The sequence below is a fragment of the Acinonyx jubatus genome, chromosome B1, assembly GCF_027475565.1.
Source record: "Acinonyx jubatus isolate Ajub_Pintada_27869175 chromosome B1, VMU_Ajub_asm_v1.0, whole genome shotgun sequence".
Lineage (NCBI taxonomy): Eukaryota > Metazoa > Chordata > Mammalia > Carnivora > Felidae > Acinonyx > Acinonyx jubatus.
Genome location: NC_069382.1, coordinates 50,900,422 through 50,912,818, shown reverse-complemented (window position 1 = coordinate 50,912,818; position 12,397 = coordinate 50,900,422). Strand labels below are relative to the sequence as shown.

The 12,397-nt window shown below is 39.4% G+C and overlaps 1 protein-coding gene and 1 long non-coding RNA gene across 2 annotated transcripts in view; both read left to right on the top strand.

The window, feature by feature from the left end:
• Positions 1–12,397, top strand: part of XKR6 (XK related 6) — a 318,378-nt gene that overhangs the window by 75,757 nt on the left and 230,224 nt on the right. The gene's annotated exons all lie outside the window — the stretch shown is intronic.
• The window catches only part of LOC128314404 (uncharacterized), an 87,216-nt gene that overhangs the window by 67,036 nt on the left and 7,783 nt on the right, over positions 1–12,397 (top strand). The gene's annotated exons all lie outside the window — the stretch shown is intronic.

Sequence of the window (12,397 nt, the reverse complement as noted above, 5' to 3'; positions counted from 1 at the left end):
GGAGAGAAGAAAGTGTCTTAGAGTAAATGCCAGAAGTTTTGTTTTACTTTAGTAATTTAAAGAATCTTAATCTTTTTAGTTTTGTTCTTTTCCTGCTGGAAGATGAACCAAGTATTTCTAGTCTTACTAATAGAGGATGTTGTAGGGACATACTGAAATGATAATCCTTTTGGAAAGTAATAATAGTGGTAAGCATTTATTAGAAATATTTTGTGCTTTTCGAGTTTGTAAATTGGGAATACATTACTTGACGTCAAAATAAGTGGCTTGCTTATTAAATGGATGTCTCTACCCTTTGAATTTCAAGATGATAATGAGAAGCTAAAATAAAAAACAAAAATGGAATACAAATGAATCTACCTTTATACATGGTGGACATTATCAGAAACATCAGGTTTAATTGTTCTCAGTGTTTAATTGAGCTGTCTTATATCAGAAATAAAGGCAAAAAAGAGGGACTGTCCACATATTATTGTGAAGGTTTTTTCTTTCTTTTTAGTTTTTTTCTTATAAAGCGTATTTCGTTTAATCTATCAGGATATCAGGAAAATAAATTAACATACATGGTTTATAAAAATGACAGTCTTTTCTTACACATTACCACATTTCAGAAATTAGAAGATAAATTCCAAAGTAAACAAATTTGTCTCCTGGAATGGCAGTGTTTAACTGATAGTTTTGTGAGATTCTTTTTTTCCTCTTTATTTTAGACTTTTTTTTTAAACTCTCCGAAGACCCATTCTGGTATTAAAACTTGTTTCCTGTCCAACTCCAATTCCTCCATTTCCTTGCCTAATGGGATTTTTTTTTAACCGTGGCCAACTCTGAGTATTAGTCAATAGGGGAAATAGTCTTAGGTCTTTCCTATTCTTTATGTTACATATTTCAGATATCATTTATGGGTTTCTTGTCTTCTTGCTCTCAGTCAGCCATATTGATCTTTCTTGGGTGGTAATAGAATCCAGATCTAATTCATTATGCTTCTTCACCAAAATGTATCCACTGTGTTTCCTGCTTAGTAATCTTCTATTCAACTAGGGAATTGTGTTAATAGCTGTTAATGGGTTACCACTTCCCCCCACCCTCTTAGTTAAACAAACCAACTTGGAAATGCCTGAAGAAGTATTTTGGCCTTGCTCTGCCCCTTAAATTGTACCATGAGTGCCAGTGGCTTCTGTGAATGCCTGCTGTACTTAGAGGTGGGGGTTCACTTTGGCCTTCCCCTGCTTTTGCTGCTTGGGGCAATTAGTTGTCTCACGTTAGGTCTTCAGCTCAATACTCAGGGCCAGGGTCCCAGGGAGTGCATTGGGTCCCACAACTGCTCTAATATTTTTCTCCTGCCACCCTGCAAGTGTTTTGTGTTTTTTGCTTTTTGTTTTTTTGGTTTTTTTGTTTGTTTTTAAAAACAAGGGCCTGCATTTCCCTTGTAAGCTAGGCCCTGGAAATTATGTAGCCATACCTTGCATAAACTTTGATTATTTGTGGGCTTTCTCTCCTTTTGTTTCCAGTTTTCCCTGTGGGCTTCCTGTACTGCCTGATAACTCACCAGCTTCTGCTCACCCTACTTTGCCCCCACCCCATCCCGCTCATATTTTTAACTCTTTTTTTCTTAACTTCTCTCTTTTTAAAAGTGTATTCTTTTTAATTTTTATTTATTTATTTATTTATTTATTTATTTTTAATTATTATTTATTTATTTTTAAATTTACATCCAAATTAGCATATACTGCAACAGTGATTTCAGGAGTAGATTCCTTAGTGCCCCTTACCCATTTAGCCCATCCCCCCTCCCATAACCCCTCCAGTAACCCTTTATTTGTTCTCCATATTTAAGAGTCTCTTATGTTTTGCCCCCTCCCTGTTTTTATATTATTTTTGCTTCCCTGCCCTTATTTCATCCGTTTTGTATCTTAAAGTCCTCATATGAGTGAAGTCATATGATATTTGTCTTTCTCTAATTTCACTTAGCATAATACCCTCCAGTTCCATCCACATAGTTGCAAATGGCAAGATTTCATTCTTTTTGATTGCTGAGTAATACTCCATTGTATGTATGTATGTATGTATGTATATATATATATATATATATATATATATATATATACCACCTCTTTTTTATCCATTCATCCATCAATGGACATTTAGGCTCTTTCCATACTTTGGCTATCTATCGTTGATAGTGCTGCTATAAACATGGGGTTGCCTGTGCCTCTTTGAAACAGCATACCTGTATCCCTTGGATAAATACCTAGTGGTGCAATTGCTGGGTGGTAGGGTAGTTCTATTTTTAGTTTTTTGAGGAACCTCTATACTGTTTTCCAGAGTGGCTGCACCAGTTTGCATTCCCACTGCATTCCCATTGCAGTGCAAAAGAGATTCTCTTTCTCTGCATCCTTGCCAACATCTGTTGTCGTCTGAGTTGTTCATGTTAGCCATTTTGACAGGTGTGAGGTGCTATCTTATTGTCATTTTGATTTGTATTTCCCTGATGATGAGTGATGTTGAGCATCTTTTCATGTGTCTGTTAGCCATCTGGATGTCATCTTTGGAAAAGTGTTCATTCATGTCTTTTGCCCATTTCTTCAGTGGATTATTTGTTTTTTGGGTGGTGAGTTTGAGAAGTTCTTTATAGATTTTGGATACTAACCCTTTATCTGATATGTCGTTTGCAAATATCTTCTCCCATTCCGTCGGTTGCCTTTTAGTTTTGCTGATTGTTTTCCTTCGCTGTGCAGCAGCTTTTTATTTTGATGAGGATCCAATAGTTCATTTTTGCTTTTGTTTCCCTTGCCTCCAGAGACGTGTTGAGTAAGAAGTTGCTGCGGCCAAGATCAAAGAGATTTTTGCCTGCTTTCACCTTGAGGATTTTGATGGCTTCCTGTCTTACATTGAGGTCTTTCATCCACTGAGTTTATTTTTGTGTCTGGTGTAAGAAAGTGGTCCAGGTTCATTCTTCTGCATGTCGCTGCTCAGTTTTCCCAGCACCACTTGCTGAAGAGACTGTCTTTATTCCACTGAATATTCTTTCCTGCTTTGTCAAAGATTAGTTGGCCATACGTGTGTGGGTCCATTTCTGGATTCTCTATTCTGTTCCGTTGATCTGAGTGTCTGTTTTTGTGCCATTACCATACTGTCTTAATGATTACAGCTTTGTGATACAGCTTGCAGTCTGGGATTGTGATGCCTCCGGCTTCGGTTTTATTTTTCAAGATTGCTTTGGCTGTTCGGGGTCTTTTCTGGTTCCATACAAATTTTAGGATTGTTTGTTCTAGCTCTGTGATGAATGCTGGTGTTATTTTGATAGGGATTGCTTTCCTAACTTCTCTTCATCTTTACTAACCCTGAAGTACTCTTGTATTCACAGGGTTTGGCTTTTATAATTACTTGATCAACCAGTTACAGTACTGTCTGGAACTTTGACAAAAACCTTTATAAATATTCTGTTGAGGAGCCCCTGTAATAATTGTTTCTCCAGCTTCTGCTTGTGGTTTCTGTACTTCAAAAAAGATAGGCAATATGTGCTTGTTTCTAGTTGGTTGTGTTGTGTGTTTAATTGAGGTGTAACTGCATTCACGTTGAGTTGTCTCAGAGATGGGTGAGTTATTGATGACCTCGGGTCCATCACAGGTTATGGGTAGAAACTTAGCTGTAACAGTATCCTGGTTTGCTATTTTGCAGATAGAGTAAGTGGGTAAAGTATACGATCTACCCTCTAGATAATAGAATAGCATTAAAGCTTTTTTTCTTCCTTGAATGATTATACCATAAAATACAGTTTCAGATATAAATGCCAGGAAACTAGAATCAATTCTGGTAGGGGAGATAGAAAATAAATGAGTTAAACTATGGGATAATGTTAGCAGTACATTATTCTGGGAAGAAAATGGCAGGACACAGAAGGGGCTCTGGGTTGACTGGGAAGGGATGAATAGGAAGGGCTGTTTGATTTTAGACACATTGATTGGATAGGGTGGCCTCCCTGAGGAGTTAGCATTTGAGCAGATACCTTACTGAGATGAAGTGGGATGACTGTGACAATTACCGAGGAAGAGCCACCCCAGAAGAGGCAATACAAATTCAGGTTTCTTCAGGAGATTCAGTCCCTTTGAAAATGTAAAATACAGAGGATGTATATTTTTTGATGGTAAAGTATCTTAAACTCTGGCACACTTGAATTTTTAATCGACGTGTGTATCAGCCAATGAGTATTTCTGTTCTTAGGTCCAGTTTGAGGTTGGTGATGGCATTGAAGAAACTTCAGGCTTTACAATGTAGCAGATGGTCCTAAAGGTGGGGCATATCTTCATGCAGTTTTATCTACTTTAGTTGACTGTCCAGTATGAAGTAGAAAAGCAGATTCGAGTATTTGTTTTAAAATAGAATTCCCTAATTAAATAAATATTTGGGGGTGCCTGGGTGGGTCAGTTAGATGAGTGTCTGACTTCTGCTCAGGTCATGATCATGCCGTTCCCGAGTTCTAGCCCCGCTTTGGGCTCTGTGTTGACAGCTCAGAGCCTGAACCTGCTTGGGATTCTGTGTCTCCCTCTCACTCTGCCCTTCCCCTGCTGGTGCTCTGTCTCTGTCTGTCTCAAAACTAAATAAAACGTTAAAAAGAAAACAAAGAAATCTTTTTTGTAAAATATACTGAATAGGATTTTTCCAATTTAACTTTACAAGAGCATAAGTTCTGCAGTTATAAGTTCAGGAACTGAAAGCAAATTGTCATGAAAAATATTGTATTTTTATTTATATGTGGGGCATGTACTTTTAGTCATTTAAATTTTAGAGCGTTAGTGAATTGTTTATTCTGTTACTAAACAGTGAATATAATTGGGTGTTTATTTTTCCTTCCTTAGTTTTTCCCTAGGAAAACATTGCCAACACTACAACTTTTCGGCATTACCCCAAGAGGCTGTTTGCTTATTTGAGAGAACTGTAGTAGATTGCTTGCTGCCTTATGGAATGTTTCCAGAAATTTTTCCAAAAGCTGTTATTTTAACTTTGAGTTTTTACTGGTAGATTTTGTTACGGCATTTTTGTGATTTAAAAGTAGTTTGTGTTTTTCTGACTTTGGTAAGAACAACAAGAAATCTATTATTTATTTTTTTTCAACGTTTATTTATTTTTGGGACAGAGGGAGACAGAGCATGAACGGGGGAGGGGCAGAGAGAGAGGGAGACACAGAATCGGAAACAGGCTCCAGGCTCTGAGCCATCAGCCCAGAGCTGGACGCGGGGCTCGAACTCCAGGACCACGAGATCGTGACCTGGCTGAAGTCAGACGCTTAACCAACTGCGCCACCCAGGCGCCCCAAGAAATCTATTATTTAATAACTAGCTGGTATCTGTCAAGGCTACAGGTTAAGATACAGCTGTCTTAAGGTTAGTTTTTCTTTGGGAGCCCCAAGTAGCATTCCACTGTATTTTCATTTAGGTCTTTTAATTCCTGTACTGTTAATATTTTTAGCATTGAGTGAGCTATAAATCTAATATTGTGTAATGTAGTCTGCTTAAACCAGCCTGATTAGAAGAAAACATTTATTCAGAAATATGGAGGGGCACCTGGGTGGCTCAGTCCGACTTCGGTTTAGGTCATGATCTTGCAGTTCATGGGTTCAAAACGCCCCATGTCGGGCTTGTGCTGACAGTTTAAAGCCTGGAACCTGCTTTGGATTCTGGGTCTCCCTCTCTCTCTGCCCCTTCCCCACTCACACTCTGTCTCTATCTCTCAAAAATGAATAAACATTAAAAAATTAAAAAAAAAGAAATACGTAAAGAATGGTGATAGATTATTAGGGATCTTGAAATACTTGCTAACAGATTGGGACTCCAGCCAGTCAGTTGTGTTTGAAAAAGTTATGTAACATATGTAAAATTTGTATACTCCAAATTTTTATCAAGTTTCAGTTGTCTTAAAAATAATTGTTTATCGGGGCGCCTGGGTGGCGCAGTCGGTTAAGCGTCCGACTTCAGCCAGGTCACGATCTCGCGGTCCGTGGGTTTGAGCCCCGCGTCGGGCTCTGGGCTGATGGCTCAGAGCCTGGAGCCTGTTTCCGATTCTGTGTCTCCCTCTCTCTCTGCCCCTCCCCCGTTCATGCTCTGTCTCTCTCTGTCCCAAAAATAAATAAACGTTGAAAAAAAAAAAGAATTGTTTATCATCCTTGTACACTATTAGTGGGAATGTGCTATGGAAAACAGTTTAGAGGTCCCTCAAAAACTGAAAAGTGGATGAGCCATTAGTTCTCCTTCTGAGTATATACTCAGAAGAATTGAAAGCAAGGGTCTTGAGAGTATTTGTACACTCAATGTTCATAGCAGTGTTATTCACAATAGTCAAAAGGTGGAAGCAACCCAAGCGTTCATTGATTGATAAGTAGATAAAACATGGTCTGTACATACAAATGAGTATTATTCAGCTAATTTAAAAGGAAAGGTGCAGGGGCGCCTGGATGGCTTTGTCGGTTAAGTGTTCAACTCTTGATTTTAGCTCAGGTCATGATCTCGCCTTTCATCGGGGATGGAACCCCGCTTTGGGCTCCGTGGCTGACATCACGGAGCCTGCTTGGGATTCTGTCTGCTCTCCACCCCCACCCCCACTGCCAGCTTACTTTCTCCCTCTCAAAATGAATAAATAAACTTAAAGAAAAGCAAGCATGCATTAACAAAACAAACAGATAACTGGAGGACATTATGTCAAGTGAAAGAAACTAGATACAAAAGGATGCTTACTGTAGGATTCTTGTGTGAGGAGGGTCCTAGAGTAGTCTCATTCATAGAGACTGAAGGTAGAAGGTGGCTGTTGGGGAAGATGGGGAGAAGCAATGGGCAGTTACTGTTGAATGGCTGCAGAGTTTCAGTTTTGCAAGATGAGACGAATTCTGGAAATGGGTGGTGGTAGTGGCGACACCACAACGTGAATATATTTATTACCACCAAACTGCACGATTTAAAAATGGTCAAACAAACAAACAAAAAAACAACTTAGTTGTAAATTTTACCTCCAGGGCCAAAAAAGGAAACTAACAATCCTCATTAGTTGGGGAGTGAGGAGTGGGCAGAGACACTGGTGAAACAGAAAGGGCAGGATGTTGATTAGCTTAGTTGTGAAACAGAGTTGGTACTTGAGGGTTCATTGCACTCGTCTGTTTACTTTTGTATACGTTTGAAATTTTCCATAATACAAAATATTTTTAAATGATGATTTGTCATTCAATTTAGAAGACTGAAGTTATTCCCCCAGGGGGTCATAGTGGCTGCAGTGGCTCTCCACGACTAAGGAGCGTTTCCAGTGTAGAGGGGCTGTGGCTGGTGAGGAAGGGAACAAATTGTGAAGGATGCTGTTAGCTCTTAACAGAAAGGACGCTGGAAGGGGTGGCACTTCGTGTAGGCAGTTAAAGTCTGTGAGTCCTTCCCAGTTGCCTTCCTTTTATTAGATTAGTACAGCTACTTCTGAGACCAGGAAGGTGCCAACAAGTTTTTACTGTCCCTCGGTGTTCTTCATTCCTACGGCCTTTTTCTTCTCAGGAGCCCAGGCTGTTACGGAACCTGGTCTGGATCCCCAGGCGGAAGACCCAAGCGGCACTCGGGGATCTTGGAAGGCAGGGGTTTATTTCAAACCCGCGGGCTCAGAGGAGATCCCATTCCAGAGGTTTGACCCCCGAGTAAGCAGAGGGAACGATTTATAGTCTGTTACTTCCGCATTCCTCATTAATAGTAATTTGGTGCACGTGCCAAGCAGGGTGGGAAGAGGAACCTGGAAGGGGAGTCTTAGGTCCGGGACTGGAATGCCCCTGTCAGTCCTGGCGGCCGTCTTACGACAGATTTTTCCTATCAAGACGGGGCTGTACTTGTTGTCTGTGTTGTCGGGAACTACCACAAAATGACATGGTCATTTCACACTGTAAAGATCCCATTTAGACCATCGTGGGCTGTACTTCATAGAGCCTGAATTTGTGACAGATGTTTCTACTTTAGGGCGGCATGCGTCTGTTTTGCCGCACTGGCACTGTTTTCTGCTCCAGTACTAAATACGGACTCTTTTTCCTGTCCCGGTCAGATTGTGCCACCCGGTTGTTGGATGTTTAGTTATTAGTCTGATCATATCTTTTGGACAACGCTATCTGTCTGTTAGCGCGGCTGAAGCTTCGAAGGCCTGTAAACATCCTATCTACTGCTGTGAAAACTAGACTTCGGACCCATATCCATGTTAAACTTCAAAATGTGCAAAATCTGGTCTTTTTAACCCATTTAAAACCAAGTGTGAAGCAGATGAGAATTTTTTAAACCAATAACATTTAATCTTTCTAGAGTTATCACTCTTGGTTATAAAGACACATAATATGGGGGACTTAGTATGAGAACCATGAAAGTACATTTTTATTTGTTTTGTGTAGAAAATATCTAATTAAGTGTAATTATATGATGGCCTGATTCTGGGCACAACTCAGATCATTCTGCAGACACAAAAAGATCTGCTTGGAAAGAGCTGAAATATCTGCAACTCATGGTAGAGGAAGTGTATTCCTATTTAAAATAAACAAATCCTACATTTCTTTCTAAGTCTGTACCAATAGATCCGTGGGATGTGGGCAGAGCCGTTAAATGTTGAACCCAGCAAATTTGACATCTTGCCCTACCTACCAGAATAAATAAGGTGAAAATACTCGGTGCTTATCTTCATTTAGAACAGAAGTATGGTAATTTCCTGCTAAAATCTATAAGTGTGGTGGCCCTTGACTTTTAGCGTTTGTTAAAATTATCAAAAATGGAAGAAATAGCATATTCTACAATTTCTAAATGATAGATTGCCCCTATGTAAAGCGTACCTACAATAACTTGCAGAACGTGATGGCTAGTTTAATGTGAGAGGTCGTTGGCTTGTATTGTCTGTAACAGAAGAACAGAAGAGTCCTGCTTTTCAGTTGAATGTACATTTTAAATGCTGGGAGCCGGTTGTCTAGTTTTTATAGGTATACTATGGAGGAACGAGGCCACTGCCATACTTTCACCCGGTGGTGAGCACAGAGAACGGCCGGGCCATCTCAGCATTGTGTTTGTGGACTAATAAAGTTATAATTGGGCATTTGTTTAAAGAAATTTCTGGAGTTCATAAATATTTCATCCCCACAAGAGAAAATCAGGCAAGTCCATAAGTTGAGTTAAAGCAATTTCAAATAGACATCTAATAGAGAATCTTATTAAATATGATTGCATTTTGTACTGTCGTGATTAATTTTTCATCAGTCTGTTTTCTTCCAAGACTGATTTGTCTCTGTGCAAACTTTGAATACCTAGTACGTATAGAATGTTAAGCTAAATACTGAGAGACATAGAAGACAGGAGAATCGGTGACAGCTTATGTTTTCAAGCTCAGGGTGGAAGCCATTTCAGAAGCTGAATGTAGGCATTCCTTGTCTTATTGTGCTTTTACTTTATTGTACTTCACAGGTACTGCTTTTTTTTTTTTTTTTTTTTTAACTCATTGAAGGTTTGTGGCAGCCCAACGTCAAGCAAGTCTTTCAGTGCCATTTTTCCAGCAGCATTTGCTCACTTCGTGTCTCTGTTACATTCTGGTAATTCTCACAGTATTTCAAGCTTTTTCATTGTTATTATATTTGTTATGGTGATCTGTGATCAGTGATTAGGACTCTCTGAAAGCTCAAATGATGGTTAGAATTTTTTTTAGCAATAATGTGCTTTTAAATTAAGGTATGATTACGTACATGGCCTTTTTAGACATAATGCTATTGCACACTTAATAGACTACAGTGTAGCGTAAACATAACTTTCATATGCATGGAAACCAAAAATCATTTGACTTTGCTTCATTGCGCTAGTCTGGAACCAAACCTGCAGTGTCTCTGGGGTATGCTTGTAGTCAGTTCCTGAGAACTGAGAAGACCCTGTGTGTTAGAAGTGTATGGCTGGCTGTTAAGAGAATAGGTATGAGTAGTAATCGTGCTGCAAAGAGCTAGATGGTTAAGGGTGATAAATGCAGTCCCCATTGCACTTAGATTAAAGTCCCAAATCCTCAACGTGCCATTTGAGACTGGTTAGTCTGGCTCATACCTGTTTGTTCTTCTTCCGTGTGCTCGGTCCTCATTGCCCTTCTTTCTGATCCTCCCAAGTCACCATATTCTTTCCTGTCCAAGGACTTTCACATAGTTAGTTCCCTCTATGTGGAATGCTACCTCTCTTATTCTTTGCCTAGCCATTTCCTGTTCAGCTTTTAGATCTCAGCTTAAATGCTGTTTCCAACAAGAGACCTCACCAGCACTGCTGTATGGTAAGACCACAGAGCTCTGTATGCCAGAACACCTAGCCCAGGAAGAGAAGAGCACCTGCTGAGGTTGTGCAGAGTGGCAGCCCAATCTAAACCCCCTGTTGATGCTCTGTCATATGTCATAGCCTTGGGTGTTACTCCTTCACAGCAGTTAACATCTTGAACCCATAGATATCTATTCTCTGTGTAATGGAACTAACTTACTGGAATTCGTTGATCTTATTAGTGGTTTTTTATTTTTTTATTTTTTTATTTTTGAGAGAGACTAAGCATGAGCAGGGGAGGGGCAGAGAGAGAGGGAGACACAGAATCTGAAGCAGGCTCCAGGCTCTGAGCTGTCAGCACAGAGCCTGATGCAGGGCTCGAATTCACAAACTGTGAGATCATGACCGGAGCCGAAGTCAGATGCTTAACCGACTGAGCCACCCAGGTGTCCCCATTGATTGTATTAAATGGGAGACCTCAGAGTGACATTCCTGATGTGACAAGTGGAGTTTCATGATTAGTATAACTTAAGATGGAGTATAATATTACTTGCCTCAATAAGCTGTAAATCATGTCTTCTGAGTCATAAAATCTCATGACTTCATCATGAAAGGCCTTGATCAAAGTGGCAGTAGTGAAAGTTGTAGAATTCAAGAAATAATGGTTACATCCTCTGGGCTGGGTGGATTGGTTCAGGGAAATGATAGGACTGTAACTTGTAGAACAAAACGGACTATGACTGATGCAAAAAGGAATGAAAGCTACTTAAAGGAAAGATCCAAGTTTTGGAGAGGCCAGTGAAGCCTCTGGTTGCTTTTTGTTTTTGCCAAAGAATGGTAGCAAACCTGAGTTGAGAGGAGCTGTGAGCTAAATGATAGGTTTTCTTGATGGATGCGGGACAAATTTGGGACTTACAAATAAGTGAGTGTTCGAGGCATAGAGTAGGAAAAGTGTGTCTATCAATTAGTTATGTTTTCTCTGGAATTTACTGAAAATGAAAGGGGTAGGGAATCTGTGATGCATGTGGGAAAGGAAGAAGTAGGAACTGTTTCCAAATAAGGCCAGCATTCAGTTTTCCTTGGTTAAAATTTGAGTGCATCAAAATACAAAACGGTTAGAATCATTTTATGAACTTTCAAAAGCTTTGTTGATTAAAAAAAATACAGGGGTGCCTGGGTGGCGCAGTCGGTTAAGCGTCCGGCTTCAGCCAGGTCACGATCTCGTGGTCCGTGAGTTTGAGCCCCGCGTCAGGCTCTGGGCTGATGGCTCGGAGCCTGGAGCCTGTTTCCGATTCTGTGTCTCCCTCTCTTTCTGCCCCTCCCCTGTTCATGCTCTGTCTCTCTCTGTCCCAAAAATAAATAAAAAACGTTGAAAAAAAAATTTTTTTTTTAATTAAAAAAAAATACATTTTCACTTAGTGCAAACCATATTCTAAAACCTAGGTATAACTCAAAACAGTTCTTTAAATATTTACGTGGAAATGGCAAGTTATTACTTTAAAGAATGGTTCAGAAACCTATAAACTTCAGAGTCAAGCCATTTAATTTTGTAACTTTTGTCTAGATACTAAATGTACTTGGACTTCACATGAAAAACTGCAGAAGCTAAGCTAATTCAGAAATCTTTTTACTACTCTTTATTTAAGGTGAACATTGAGCTTAAATTGATTGATTTTGATGTGTTTTGGTAATGTACCATGTTCCGCAAAATTAAAGACTTTCATTGGTATACATAGATCCAGCAGAAAAATGCAAAGCATTAAGCAGTAATGTTAGTATAGACTCTAGTGATGATGTATTAATTCTATTTAACAAAAGTATGTGCATGGTGTAAAAAAAATCTCATAAGCAATTGTCTTCATTATGTTATAGTTAAGGCCAGTTCTTAAAGTGTAACTTTGGCAACAGAATTTCTGCATTTTAAAATATGGCTTCTGTTGAATGAAGTATTCCCCTATTAAGTGACTGTTGAAGGTGCTTGGCAGATTTCACCTTACCAAATAATACGAGACATTTATATTGGAGGATTGAAACTACCATGCTCTACAAATGAAGGAGAATTAATTTTCAGGATTAATGAGGATTTTGAAAATATAAGCTTCGCATTGCAGAGACCAAATACTGACTGGACG